Genomic DNA, 14675 nt, shown 5'->3' with positions numbered 1-14675 from the left:
TGACACTCATTTAACTTAATAATGGCCTCAGGAGAAGGGGTGCTTTGAACTCAGGCAATATGGGGGAGAAACTAGAATATGCTTTGTTTAAATAAAAAGGTAAAAGTTAACAACCAAGAGGAAAGAGAAAAGGTTAATGAGTCGAGGTTTCTCAGACTCTGAGAATGGTCAAGAGTAATTTCTGTTGCCATGATGGTCATACTTGAAACTATAACAGTAGTGGCCACCCTGGGTAATGAGTGTTCAGTCTGCATAGATAAAGCAGTAAGGATGGATTTTAGCACTGTCTACTCATGATCTAGCACATTCTCTAGATGTCATGAACTGTACACCAGTGGGTGAGGGGAAATGATACCTTTATAGAACATCAACAGTTCACTGCAGACAAGGAAAGTCTTGTAATGTTCTTATGCAAAACAATTAGTGCCACTGCTTTTTAATTATCTAAATGTATTATTTATGTGGCTGTGGCTGTATGAGTGTATGCCATGTGGTCTATTATGATTCTCAAATTCTTTTCATATCTCTTCTCAATGTCTCTTAATATTCTTTTAAAAATGAAATATACCTTCATGTCAATGATTAAGACAGTTGTCTTGATTAGATCTGGAATGAACCAAGGGGTACACCTTTCTTGTGTGAGAAAACATTTTCAGGAACAATTAAAGAGGGGAGGGGTTGATCCTCCAGAATAACAACACTTGCTGGTGACAGCCCAGATGTAAACAGGTCTGAGGGAAAGTGGAGCTGTTGTTTCCTGCCCATCTTCTCTCCTTGTTGCTGAATAGAATATATCCATTCTGCTGCTGCCACTGCTTTCATCCTTTATGAACATCAGAACTGAGATGTTAGGTCTTCCACTGTGGCCTGAAAGCCAGCAGAGTTTCAGGAACCCTCTGAACTTTCAGTATCATTTTGCACTGCTGAAGAATCTAGTCCTATTGACTTAGTTAAGATTTTTATTGCTGTGAAATGACATCATGACCATAGTAACTTATATAAAGGAAAATACTTAATTGGAGCTAGCTTGCAGATTCATAGATTTAGTTTATTTTTATCATGGCAGGAATCATGTAGCCATGCGGGCAGACATGTTGCTGTAGAAAGAGCTAAGAGTTCTACTGATCCAGATCAGCAGGCAGCAGGACTGGTGATACTGGGCCTGGAATGAGCTTCAGAAACTTCAAAGCCTACCACAGCGACACACTTCCTCCAACAAAGCCACACCTAATAGTGCCATTCCCTGTGACCCTATGGATGGCATTTTCATTCACAGTATCATACCTATGGATGGAGAAGCCACCTGGGATTCTCAGTCTCTAGTATGAAGACAGCCATATCAAGTAAGCCAATATAAAAAAAACACCCTTTGTAATATATATTCTTAATTAATGAACTATGCTCTATTTCTGCTTTTCAGCCTTCCTGTCAGATCTCTGTGAAAAAAATCTCAGTCACGGTAAGAATTTCTTGATTCCTCCCTCTGTTTCTCTGTTCCACCTCATCCGGGAAAGGGGATAAAATTTGAAATGTAAATAAAGAAAATATCTAATAAAAAAAAAGAAAAAGAAAATGCACATACAAATGTGTATCTGTGTGTGCAAGTATACATGATTAGAAGAAAATGCACATAAAAGTGTGTATACATGTGTGAAGAGGGTAGAGGACAACGTTGGATGTCTTTCCTCAAGTGCTGTCCACCTAAAACAAGATCTTTTTGAAACTAGATCCTTTCACTTGCTAGGAAGTCACGAAGAAGTTTGGGCTGGCTCTTGGATAAGCTATGGGAATGTGTGACTCCACCTCCCTCGCACTGGGATTGCAAACATACTGTACTGTTTTTAAATGAGTTCTGGAGGAAGATCTCAGATACTCACTTACTTGTGGCTATAAGGCAAGTGTTCAGTGGAAGCTGTTTACACACCAAGAGACTGAGTTATTTCCCCCTACTTTTTTTTTTAATTCTACCCATCTTTGCTTATTTAGCTATCTCTCAGGCTTGGATTCCTTTAATTTATTTAACCAAAATATTTGGTGTTTCTTCATAAAAAGGAAAACAATTTCTTCAACTCACATAAATTCTTTCAAATCCCTCCTTTCTTGGGTGAATGGGGCTATGTGTTAGGAGTCAGATGCCCAATAGTTTATATTAAATGCACTTAGGATAAAATTATGTAAGCCAAGACGATTAAATAAAAACTCTGGCTACTGTGGACACTTGCAAATTCTGGGAACAGTAATCATAAAACTCCCTAGAGACTGTGAAAATTATAGCTTCCTGAGGTCTTTCCTTCATACACCCTAGAAAGAGAATAAACGCTTACACATTTAACACCTTAACACAATGTTTCTCAGATTTAGAGAATCAAAGACATTTAGGTCTGGGAATGTAGCTCCATTAATATTGAGCTTTCTTGGAATTCAGGGAGTCCTAGTACAACATTAGTGAAACGTGGTGATACCTTCAATTCCAGTGCCTGGAACTTGAAGGGAGGAGGATCAGAAATTCAAGATGGTTATCAGCTGCAAAATCATCTTGGGTTGTCAATCACCCTGTTTAATGAATAAAAAAGCATTAGGCAGAGAAAATGTTTTCCATGCTGTAGATATTTGATTTCATTCTCTACTTCATGCTTGTTAAGTAGTCTCTGTAGAGGCATAGAACTGAGAATTTCTCAGCTGCTTCCCTTTCCTCTCTTGCCTCAACTACAGAGTTCCAGAACCTTGACAAATTCTTCCCTTCCCTATCAGTATATTTGCCATCAACTTTCTAAGTGTCCTGGTGGAATGGATACTTTCCCTGGGACATCCTCCTCTCCAATGTCACTTTCTCACTTTACAATTCCCCTTCTGTCTGTCTGTTACTCTTTATTCAAGATTGACTCTCCCTGAGAAGCCATTTGTGATCCCTTATTATGAAGAATTTCCTATAAAAATAAATTATATTGTGCTGTGTTTGGGAGATAATCCTGATGGGGAAACAGCTGCAGACAGTAGCTTTGTGCAAACAAGTTCAAAACAAAATTCGACCAGCTGCTCTATGTGAGTCCTCTGAGAGCTGAGATCAGCTGTCCTGCTACCCACCCATCAGCCTACAGAGAACCAGGAGCTGGGAGAAAAATGAAAGAACACTACAATGTAGAAGCCAGGAGGAACAAAAATACTCTGTCCAAAAACGTATGCACTGATGATGATCTTCCTTTATATATATAGTTTTGTGGCATCAAGGGAAAAGCATGATCTGTTCTATCACACAGCTCAGGCATTTCCATGCTGAGACAGATTGGAATCGAATGTTAAACAAAAATTGAAGGAATTTAAATGACCACCCTCTTGGTAGACACTAAGTATAAATGTTTTCTGATTTGAAAAAATTCTTTTCAAATTCAAATAGAAAATTTTGAAAACCATATCCACTTCCTGTATTATCTTTAACTTTAAGGATATGAGGAAATAGAATCCTAAGTGTCAAGGAATGGTCTGCAAGTGTAACTATTCTCGACAGTTGTACCCTTCTATGTATAAACTCATTCTTCTAAGTCAAGAGAATTCCTTTATGCTAATGGAGCCCACCTAATGGTGTAAATGTCTCTCCACTTATGATGGGGATGGGGTCAGCACAAGGCTATAATGTGTTCAAAATGTTACAAACTGAAAGTTAACATGAATATGTTCTTTCTAGTCTACTAAACCTGATAGCAACAAATGGGTATACTGCGACGTGTTTCCCTTGTTGATTGTGAGATTGATATCCTGGAGTCTCACCCTTGTTGCTAAGCATTACAAATAGCATAAGAATGATCAAATATCAACTTTGGAAATACATTCCTTAACATAAATGTACCACTTTTGTATCATTTTGAAGTCCCACTTTCATACAAAACAGGCTTAAGTAAGCCTTTTTAAAAATTTTTTATTTAATAGACATTTTCTGCTCATAAGAGTAAATAAATCATTGTAAACTATTTGAAAAATGTTAATCTTCATATCACATGTACACTCTTATGATATTTTGAGCCAAACTTGGATATTGCTTTAACAAAATTTCCTATATCATGAAATCAGTCCCTTGGAGCAAAACCATTTGAACAAGTTACAGCTAATTTCTCTTAAAATTTAGGGCTTGGAATTATGTGAAATATGCAAATTGAATTCTGAGAAATGAGGATTAAAATGTGATCATTATTTTTTAATGTTAGATGGATGTTAATTTCAAACCATGTTGATTTATACTTTGGATGTTTCATAATATTTTTCTTACACATTTAGGAATTTATTTAAAAAGTGCTTTCATTTCCTTATTATGTATAACTGTATTATTTATATAGTCTCCCCCATTCTTAAATTTATACAGTTAGATATTGGTTCCAACTTTAGGTCTATAAAATTTACCCAATTATTTTCAACTCACAGGTATATGAACATGTCTATGGATCTTGATTTTTCCATTCAATATACTTTCTATTCTTTTAGCTTCTAGCTATCAAAGAAATTAAAACATCATTGTTTTCTGTGAATTTCTCCATTAAACTTACAGCCCTGTATTAGTCTAGCTGATCTTATTCACACATATTACAAATCATTTCACCCCACCCATGTTTTTACCTAATTTTTTTCTACTTTCTTCAAAATTATAATGGAGCTACCTTTCTATTGCCCTAATGGGTCAAGGATATCCCCATGGGAGGACCCCTTGTGAGGTTCCACAAAACTGTCACATAAATCTTGTGATTAATTTCATTTAATTCTCTGAGTGGAAGACGATGAGAAGCCGAGGAAAAGAAAGATTTGCCTTTTTTTTTTACCAAAACAATTAAATTATAGCTATATATAGCATAGAATCTCCCTACCCACCTCAGTCTAATTGCTGGGTGGCTCAAAGAACTCATGTAGTAGTTACATATAGCATTTCCTTATATGAATTTTTAAGTATACATTGATTTCCTAACATCATTTTTTAATTTCTTTGCCCCATTTTATAGTATTCATTTCTTGTTATATTTTGAGGCACATGCAAACCCCAATAAGATGGGCTGGCTTGTATATTGATATAGCTTTAAATTGAGGATTAAAGATGCTTGAATCTGTCTCTAAATTAAAAAAAAAATGGGTTAAAATTAACTTATTAGCCTGACTTAAGTATTCATGATTGGAATACATGGCACATTGTAGTACATACAATTTTGTTTTCTAAACAGAGTAGCTCTATTTACATTTTGCACTGTCCCTCCTTAGTAGTGACGTACACCTACCCTCCTGCTTGGGGTCCCCATAAAGATGTTACAAAAAAGAAAGTTGCTGAGCTCCAGAAGTTGCTAGCTATAAGTGGGATGAAACCATTGGCATCTGCTATTAAGATGGAGCATAGCAATACCTTGGTTGCACTCGATAATATTTTTCTGTTATCTCCATTAAATTTTAAACAGCCTATCTACTTTATACCAAAACCATAATGCTTAGTATATAGCAGACATTAAAGTTTGTCTGTTGGATGAATAAATAAGTTAAATTTTGTCCAGAGAAGAGAAAACATGTTTTCATCTCGAAGAATCTTTTCTTTTAAAATCACTTGTGCCTGTGTACATGCCTGTGTGTTGAACAGCAGTGACCCATGAACAAAGATGTGTAAGCGTAGTTATGATACCTTTTAAGAAGAATGTGATAGTTGTAATGTAATCAGTAATTTTTACATCAGCAAATATTAGACACGTGGAAGGTTTTGAATCATGTTAAACAGCCCAAGGTTTCTTAACATTGATCCTTATTTCTTTTTCTGAAATGTGAACATATTAGTACTAGTTACCCTGACATTAACTTTCTAAGCTGTTAAACAAATGGCTTCTAAGACTCACTCTATTATAACCATCTCCACAATGGCACATTACTACTGGCCCCTCTAAATGTAATGCAAATTCGATTTTGTGGGGCTTTCCTCAGAAGTTCTTCTGACTATTTCAAATATTTGAAACCCTGTCGTTTTAACATATAATGAGATCTTCCTTCCATAAAAGGTGGGGGTGCAATAGTGAAACTTGAAATTTATAAGTAAGTAAATTTCTATTCAATTGGAGACTTGAACATTGGCAATATTCTCAACTGTAATATGGTATTTTAGCCATAATGTTCCTCTTCTTGGGAAATTGTCTACATAGAGCCATATAAGCAACTAGAAGACATAGTGGAGTATAGGAAGCTAGAAAAAAAGAAGTATGAGGTTCAGACTGTGGATTTGCTTCTATGATTTCTTTGGATAGATATTTCTCAGAGAATTTGCATTTGATCATAACCCTAGCTCTCTGGACAAAAAGTCTTCAGTCTTCAGTTCCTGCATTTGTATCTTATCACCACTCAAAACACAGTTGGACTAGAGCCAACTGAATAGAGGTCTTTAAACTTTCCTCTTAGCTCACAAGTTACTTAGTAGGGACAACTCACAGACATCATCACAAGATGCTACATGCTTAAATAAAAAGTCCTCATCATGATAAGTTCATAGTGAAAATGATGCTCATTGGTATTTTACTCTATGAATTTTTTAAATTTATTTTTACTTTCTATGTATAAGATTTTGTCTGCATGTATGTCTGTGCATCTTGAGCATGCTTGGTACCTGTGGAGGCCAGAGGAGAGTTACAGGTTATAATTCACCATGTGGGTTCTAGGAATCGAACTCAGGTCATCTGGAAGAGCAACTAGCACTCTTAACCACTGATTGCTATTTTAACCAGATGGCAAATATAGGGACAGAGAAACTTCAAGTAAACTTCAAAATGACCTGAACATGCTCAAACACCAGCCAGCCCCAGGAAAGACAAGGAGGAAATCCTGAATTTCTGCTTTCTTGGTTCCATCCAAGTGCATCTTTGGACCACTATATTATGCTACAAAAATCCAGCATGAATGCTAGAAGAGCTTAGATAAAACAGTATAAGTCACAATACTCATACAGTGATTTTGCTGTAAACTTGGAGTTGAGTTTTTCAAGGTAATAAATGTGGCTGTATTTTTAGTCACTTACATACAGTCATTCAGTCTGACTAGAACTGTTTGTTGAAGATGCTGTTATTTTTCTAGTGTGCATCTTTGGCTTTGTCAAAAAGCAGGTATCCGTAGGTGTGTGGAGTTATGTGCAGGTCTTCAATTCTATTTCCTTGATCAGTGAATCTATTTTAATGCCAATATTACACTGCTTTTATTTCTATAGCTCTGTAAGTCTGTGATACAAGTTGAAATCTGGGATGGTGATATCTATGATAGGGCAGTTCTTAAATCATACAGAAGGTTTTATTAACTGTGCTTGTTTTGTGAATCTGTGAGAACAAATCTGATATTCTAGAAATGTGATAAAATGTCAAGAGTTCACAAAGTAAAAGAAACAAAAACAAAAAACTATGTAATGAGCTTTGAGTCTAAAACTCAAGGAACATTCTGGAAAAGGGGGCAGAAAGAAATTAAGGGTCTAAGAGTCGAAGGAAGTGGTGTTTGCTGTGAGACTGTGTGTCCTAGGAATTACTGAAGCTATACCCATAAAGTCTCACCAACATGACTACCTAAATATGAGCTGACTAGGAAAACATAATAGACATACTAAAGTAGATTGGGGAAAATCCATGGGGCCTCAACCTTTCCCAGATAATTATAGGTAATGAAAGAACGCTAAGTATGAGAAAATTGTTCTCTCCAGGGAAGCACACCAGTAAGGTATCAAATAGCAAATGGTCATCCCTGAAACTATATGTGCAGGTAACATGGAACAGATTGAGCAGGTTGTGTTCATGAGTTTAAGAGCATATATGTATGTAAGCATAATATAAGTATGTAATAAGAATTAATAAAACAATGGCCATGAGTTTGAAAGAGAGCAACAAGTGTTATATAGGAGGGTCTAGAGGGAAGAAATGGAAGGGATATGATGTAATCTCATTATAATCTCAGCAACTAAATGATTTGAAAAGTATACCAAATGAATAGAAGTGAGTATATTATATTATATAGTGCTTGTGTTGCAAAGAACTTTCTTCACTTTCCTGACTGCCTCTAAACTGGACTGCAGGAAGTGTTTCAGAGCATCAAATTTATAACTGATTTTAATATTTTTAAAAGTCTATTTCAATTTGTTCCTCAAAGGCAGTATAATCCCAGAATTATTTAGATTGTCCTTTACATTTTTTACTCCAATTTAGACGATTACTAATTAGGTCTTTTTCTTTCCAGTGTCCCAGAACCTAGCTGTCTGAATTACTTATGGAAAAATATGTGAATACATGAAAGCTAAAGGCTGCTGTTAAATATTCATGAAATTTATATGAGAAATCCAGTTCTGATATTCTAGTATTTTAGATTAGAAAATTTATTCTTATAATAGATGATTACGACTTTTTGCTATTGTTTTTGGTGACGGATGATTTGAAATTTGTGTGCAAGAAAAAGGTCTTCTTTCTTATAGTTATAAGGTCTTGGCTGGGGACCTTGCATGAAAAGATAAATATGTAAGGAAAAAACAATTGAAATTGAATTAGACAAAGAAATTATTTCAAATTCAGGCTTATCTACCAGCTATTAAGTGATGTTGATGAAGGATTCACACCTGTGTTGAAGAATCTGTAGTCTGACTGACTGGAATCATAGAGACAATTCTTCAAAGTCTCGAACCAACATTACTTTGAGTTTCTTTAGTCTCCTCAATAGTTATTTTAATAACATGTGTTTCTAACTTGACATTCTTTCCTTTAGCCTAATGTCATTGTGACTAGTAATCTTTTGAATATATTAACTTAACAGACAATTATGTGCAAACAAGACTGAAGGTAAGTATGCCATCATACAGTATTTGGAATGAATAAAGTATTTTCCTTCTTTACTCTAATCTCTTGTTGCCCCCACTACCAATGGGCCTTGCAAATGCACTAATTTGTGGTTTTCTTTTTTGTGATTATGTGAGTTTGGGTAAACTGCTCCATAGTGTACCATGTCATTCAGAACGATCTGAATTTGTGTTGCTCTGCATAAGTTACTAATGCTGTATCTGAACGTAAACTCACATTCCCTTTAGAGGAAGAATTCTGTATCAACAATTTTATGCGCAAATATAAAAAGAAGGCTGGGGATTGAACACTTGAGGAAATGGCTGTGTGAAAAGGTATAGTAAATATTTGAATTATTATTTTCTCTACTTACAATATTTATATCTTTTTTTTTTGCCACAGAAGAGATCTTTCAGAAATAGAGAATCATTTTATAAATGGAAACTTTTCTTGTAAAATGGTACCTTAGGCAATATTCAGAGTTTGTATCCTTTTTGCAGATTCTCAAAAAATAATTGAGCCCCAAGTATTCTTAAGCAAAAAGGCAAAGCTGGAAAGATATCTTCTATTCTCTTAATGTGGTCCTTTGTATGCATATAATCTATCTACAAGTAGCAGGCAGTGAAAATAAACTCCATATGTGAGATGGAGGGAATACCGTGAGACTAACCTGCATTTCCTTGTTTCATTTAAATATTTAAATATTTTGCTCTTGTCAGTTTCACAGACTGATAAGCTAAAATCTACTTCAAGATGATGGAAGAGGGAGAGAGTAAAATGTCCATTTTCTTTAAGGTAAAATGTTCTCTTCTGATTAATTCTGTTCCAATTATTCTGTTGTTCAGGAAAGATAAACAAATCAACTTGCATCTTTCCCATAATCCACTTCTGTACTTTTGCACTTACACTGTGTGAATGTAATTTACAGGATCTTTCTCACTCCAAAATCCTCCATAGGCTCTGAGAAGGAAAGTGACTGATTGGCATATTCTGCAAAGGGAGCCTCCATGCTCTTGAAGATCCTTATGGAGTTACTAGACATTACCTTAAATAAATCAATTTCAAATCATTGACAACACCATAAAGAGCACTTTAAATCAAAGTAAAAGCATATTCAGCCTATGGGCTGTGGGGTGTTACTTAGTTGGGAGAATATTTGCCTAGCTTGTAGGTGACTCTGTATCTCCTCCACAGTATTAGATAAAGCAGGCACAGAGGCTTATACTTCTCATCCCAAATCTGCTCTAGGAGATGGTTAAAAGACAGTCAGAAGGGCAATGTCATACTGTCATACTGTGTTAAAGGGAAGTCTAGGCTACATAAGATTGTCTCACAGATAAAAATTAAATAAAATGAAAGTACATTCAACATACATGTGGTTTTGTAAGGGAGCTTCTCTTGCTTCCTATAGATTCTAAAAAAGAAAATAAATGTCATGAGCATCCTGTCTAAGAATCTCATCTATCAAAAAAGACTGGACAGGTCTTAGAAGAGGTCAGATCTACATCATATCCAGAATTGAGCATAAACTTCAGCCTCTTCTTATGAAAGTCGATTCATATTTTTACTCCAATTTCATTTCCATATCCTTAATACCTTTCTGGCAAAAGAATATATATATATGATATACACATACATATACATATTCTCTACAGACTGATTAATTCTGTTTCAATTTTTCTACTTTTCTCAGAAGATAAACAGAACAACCTAAATATTTGCCACAAACCATTTCTGTACTTTAATATTTACACTGTGTGTATGTATTTTACAGGGGTATTTCTCACTGATGTCCTCCTTTTGATAATATATATATATATATATATATATATGTCATATGTCTATATATTTCCACACATACATGTATATGAGTGAGGTATACACACACACATACACAAACACACATGTATTATATGTCCATATACTTCCATAGTTATACATATGTGTTTGGAGGTTGCGTGCGGGAGTGTAAATGAGTATATGTATGTGTATGTGTGTGGGAGTATGTATGAGAGCTTGTGGATCAATTGTAAGATATCTGCTACTATTCCAGTATCAGGTATGCCTACTACTTTCGTGGTTACTGCCATGGTAATAATATACTCTATTCTTCTGAGACTGAAAGCAAGCCTCAAATAAAATCATTCTTGTAAAAGTTACCTTGGTCTTAGTGTTGCTTCACAGCAATAGGAAAGTAACTAAGGCACTTTTCTTTAATATAATGTTGTGAGAGCCACAGATACACAATAAATTTCTATACTTCTTTCTTGTTAACATGAAAAAGTCTGTTAAGATTTTAACAGTCCATTTCATGAACTAAATTTTTGTCCTTTTAATGGGGAAATAGAAATATGCTTGCTTGTACCTCTATAAAAGATAAACTTCCTTTGGCCCTTTTTGAGGAGACTAAAATTAAATTAAACAGAATAAACATGCAGTAATGATTGAAAAGCAAACATATGCTTTTAAAATAAGTATGTTATAGGTAAATGTAGGAGAGACCATGATGAATATTTGAAAGTAAAGGATAGAATCTATCATAAACATTGCCTTTAAAGAGAACAACTTTGCCAAAATCTTTTTATGGGATTACAGAGAAGGTGGTGTTAGGATCCTAAGGGCTGTAAAGAGGGTCATTCTCCATTTTGATTGACAGTTTAGGTCACACATTCAGGTTTTCCTGTTGAATATGTCCTTTCCCATATGCATTTGATTTTAATTATATGGTAAGTAGGAGATTTCCCCTATAGTTCACTAAGGGACACATATTTATTTTACTCTACACACATCTAAAACAAGCTCAGGTAGGCTGGGTCTTCCCTTGTATTGTTTGTACCCTGATATATTGGAAATACATTTGATTTCTTAGTCTGATGATTGGTGGGGGGGAAGCACAGCCTAATCCCTTCTGTAGAGAGGGGTATAGGCATTGCCTGATACAAATGGGAATCTGGAATTTGCTAGTGTTGATCCCATCAGGTAAGAATAAGACCTCTTTCACAATTTCTGAGCCAAAAATTGAAGAAAGCTTTATTAAGTACTGGTCAGGATGATTGGGACTGGCCAGGTTCATATCCAGGATTCCCAGAGTCTGGCCAGGAATTACATTAGTCAGGAGCTTATAAAGTCAAAACCTACAAGGCTGTTTACTTTCCATATTTGTTCATTTTGGGGACAAGCATACATCCTAATGTATTTTCTGTCTTTGTATATCCTGTCTATCTGTGATCAAGAATGTCCTGTACAGTTGTGGCAACAAAACTTGTTTACAGAAGCAAAATCACATGACTTGTTGCCTTGTATGAACAATAGCTCAAGCATTCCAGGAAGTTATCTATATTTTGGCAAGTGGGGCTTACAAGGTAAAGACATTGCTTTATATATCTCTTAAGTACAGTAATTTAAACTTAAAATGTAACATTACCCACCAGAGTTGTTGAGCAGTGGCCTGTGAGAACCAGCTGGATACCTAGTCAAGAACAGGCTTTGAACCTCGGAGACCCTCAGGGACGGTAGGAGATTGGCCTTGCTCCTGGCCCCTGGCTCCTTTCACATAGCTACAGTCCCTCTCATGGTTTGTGGCCATCGGTCATGTAGCACAGGTAGTGGTTGTGACTACAGGCCACATAGCCTCAAGACAGATCTCCATACTCATGAGATACCTAAAGACCAGAGGGCATAGCCAATTAAGCATTCCTTCCCAGAACCTCCTCCTTGCAAAAGGTATTTAACTTCAGGCTCCCCCTGAGAATGGGGGTTGGGGGGGAAGTATAGCTTCATCCATTTTCTGCCATGACAGTAAACATTTTAAGGCCATGAACTGTCTCTCTTCTTTCGGACCAGCTGTGGGGAACTGTGGAGAGGTTCTTTAACTACAGAGCTGAAATCTAATCTCCCACCGACGATCTCTCTACACTTCTGGCCACAGCCACAGAGGCCACCAACTCAAGCAAGAGAGCTGAACCAGCCATGACCCAGCCAAGAGAGTCGCTGTGACCAAGAGTATTCCTGTGGGATGCAGCTGGAGCTTTTCCCCCTCACCCCTTCGGCTGTGGGTCGATCCAGCCTGTATGCCTTCATCTCAGCCCTTCTGTGGCTTCTCAGTGGTTCCTGAGAGCCCAAGAAACCGAGACCAGTCAGTTCCTGGCTGCCTCCTGGCCAGAGACACCCAACTCAAGAGCTCCGCTCCCTGGAGGACCCCAGACTGTGTTCCCTTCACTCCTGGAACGGAGTCCTGTGGCTTTTCACAGCCCATCTTCCCAGCTGCGTGGAATGAACTTGGTCGAATTCCCGAGCCTCTGCCTTTTGGGGCAGCAGATGCAAGACCCACAATTCAATCTACAAGACCCATGCCCAGGTGCACACTACAGCCCAACACAGAGTAGGTGCATTATACTGAAAGAGATATATGTACATAGTATTTACAGATAAAGAAGCTAGGCTGCTAAGTATCACTAGAAAAGAATCATGTGCCTAATTCAAGCTAAGTTGCAAGTTGCTAAACTATTCCTATGCTTACATGTATCAGCTTTTGTAATAGCCTGTGGTTTCCTTCTCACCTGGTCCACATTCAAGTCACCAGTAACATTCTGGTTTCTCCACTGTATCTTCAGAAGTTCCATACAATGCCCTTTGAGGGGGCAGCCTGCAAAATCATGAAACTGCTTTTCCTGGCAAGGCTATGCAAGCCTCACTTTGACACTTGTGTGTAAGTTCACATAGTATTATAAACTATAATGTGGCAGGAGGGGTGTGTCCTTTGAGAAATCATACCATATGACAGTCCCAGGATAGAGGAAGTTTATTTGGGAGAAGGAGATGGAGTGTTAGCCTGGAGAATGAAGTAGAGGCAGACAGAATGGAGCAGAGCCATGAGAGCAAAAAAGTTGGGACAAAGAACAAAAAGGACAGAAAAGGGGAAATAAAGCCTGGCCTAGAACATGTAGGAGAAGAGAGACAGAAAGAGAACAGGAGAAGTGGGGTGATATGTCTTTTATAAGCCCCAGCACCTAAAGGTGGCAGGTAATGGTGTAAATTGTTGCTAGGTCCCTGAGAGGAGCCTAGCAGAATTGCCTGTAAGCTAACACATAGTGCTATACTTCTTTCATGTATCCTTAGGGCTTGTGTATGTAACATCACCAAAATACAAAGATGTCCTGGATCTTTAAGCTGGCTACTAAGAAAATTGGTAAATTTGCATTTTACTTTTCTTACTTCCTCTACAACTTTTGACTTTTTTTTTTAACATCTTGGCTTATTTTACCCAATTTTCTATCTACAGACAGCTTTGACATAATTCCTTGAGTGGTATGAAGAGTCATGTAGGCTGGAAATTGATATTGACAATCTGCCCAAATGATTACTGTAAATCCAAAAGAGCCACTAATATTCAATTCTTCAATCTCGAAATACTGGTTAACTAAACCTTACAGGGAGGGAGGGAGACACACACACACACACAGACACAGACACACACACACACACACAGAGAAAGAGAGAGAGACACAGAGAGAGAGACAAAGAGACAGAGAGACAACAAAAGACACAGAGAAACAGAGACAGAGAGAAAGACAGACAGACAGGCAGAGACAAAGACAGACACACATACACAAACATACACACACAGGGAGAGAGAGAGAGAGAGAGAGAGAGAGAGAGAGAGGCAGAGACAAAGACAGACACACATATACAATCATACAGAGAGAGAGAGAGAGAGAGAGAGAGAGACAGAGACAGAGAGACAGAGAGACAGAGAGAGAGAGGCAAAGACAGACAGACAGGCAGAGACAAAGACAGACACACATACACAATCATACACACAGAAAGAGAGAGAGAGAGAGAGAGAGAGAGAGAGAGAGAGAGAGAGAGAGA

Source organism: Grammomys surdaster, unplaced genomic scaffold (genome assembly GCF_004785775.1).
Source record: "Grammomys surdaster isolate TR1022 unplaced genomic scaffold, NIH_TR_1.0 243, whole genome shotgun sequence".
Lineage (NCBI taxonomy): Eukaryota > Metazoa > Chordata > Mammalia > Rodentia > Muridae > Grammomys > Grammomys surdaster.
The sequence above is the reverse complement of the archived record's forward strand: the minus strand, read 5'-3'. Positions refer to the sequence as shown.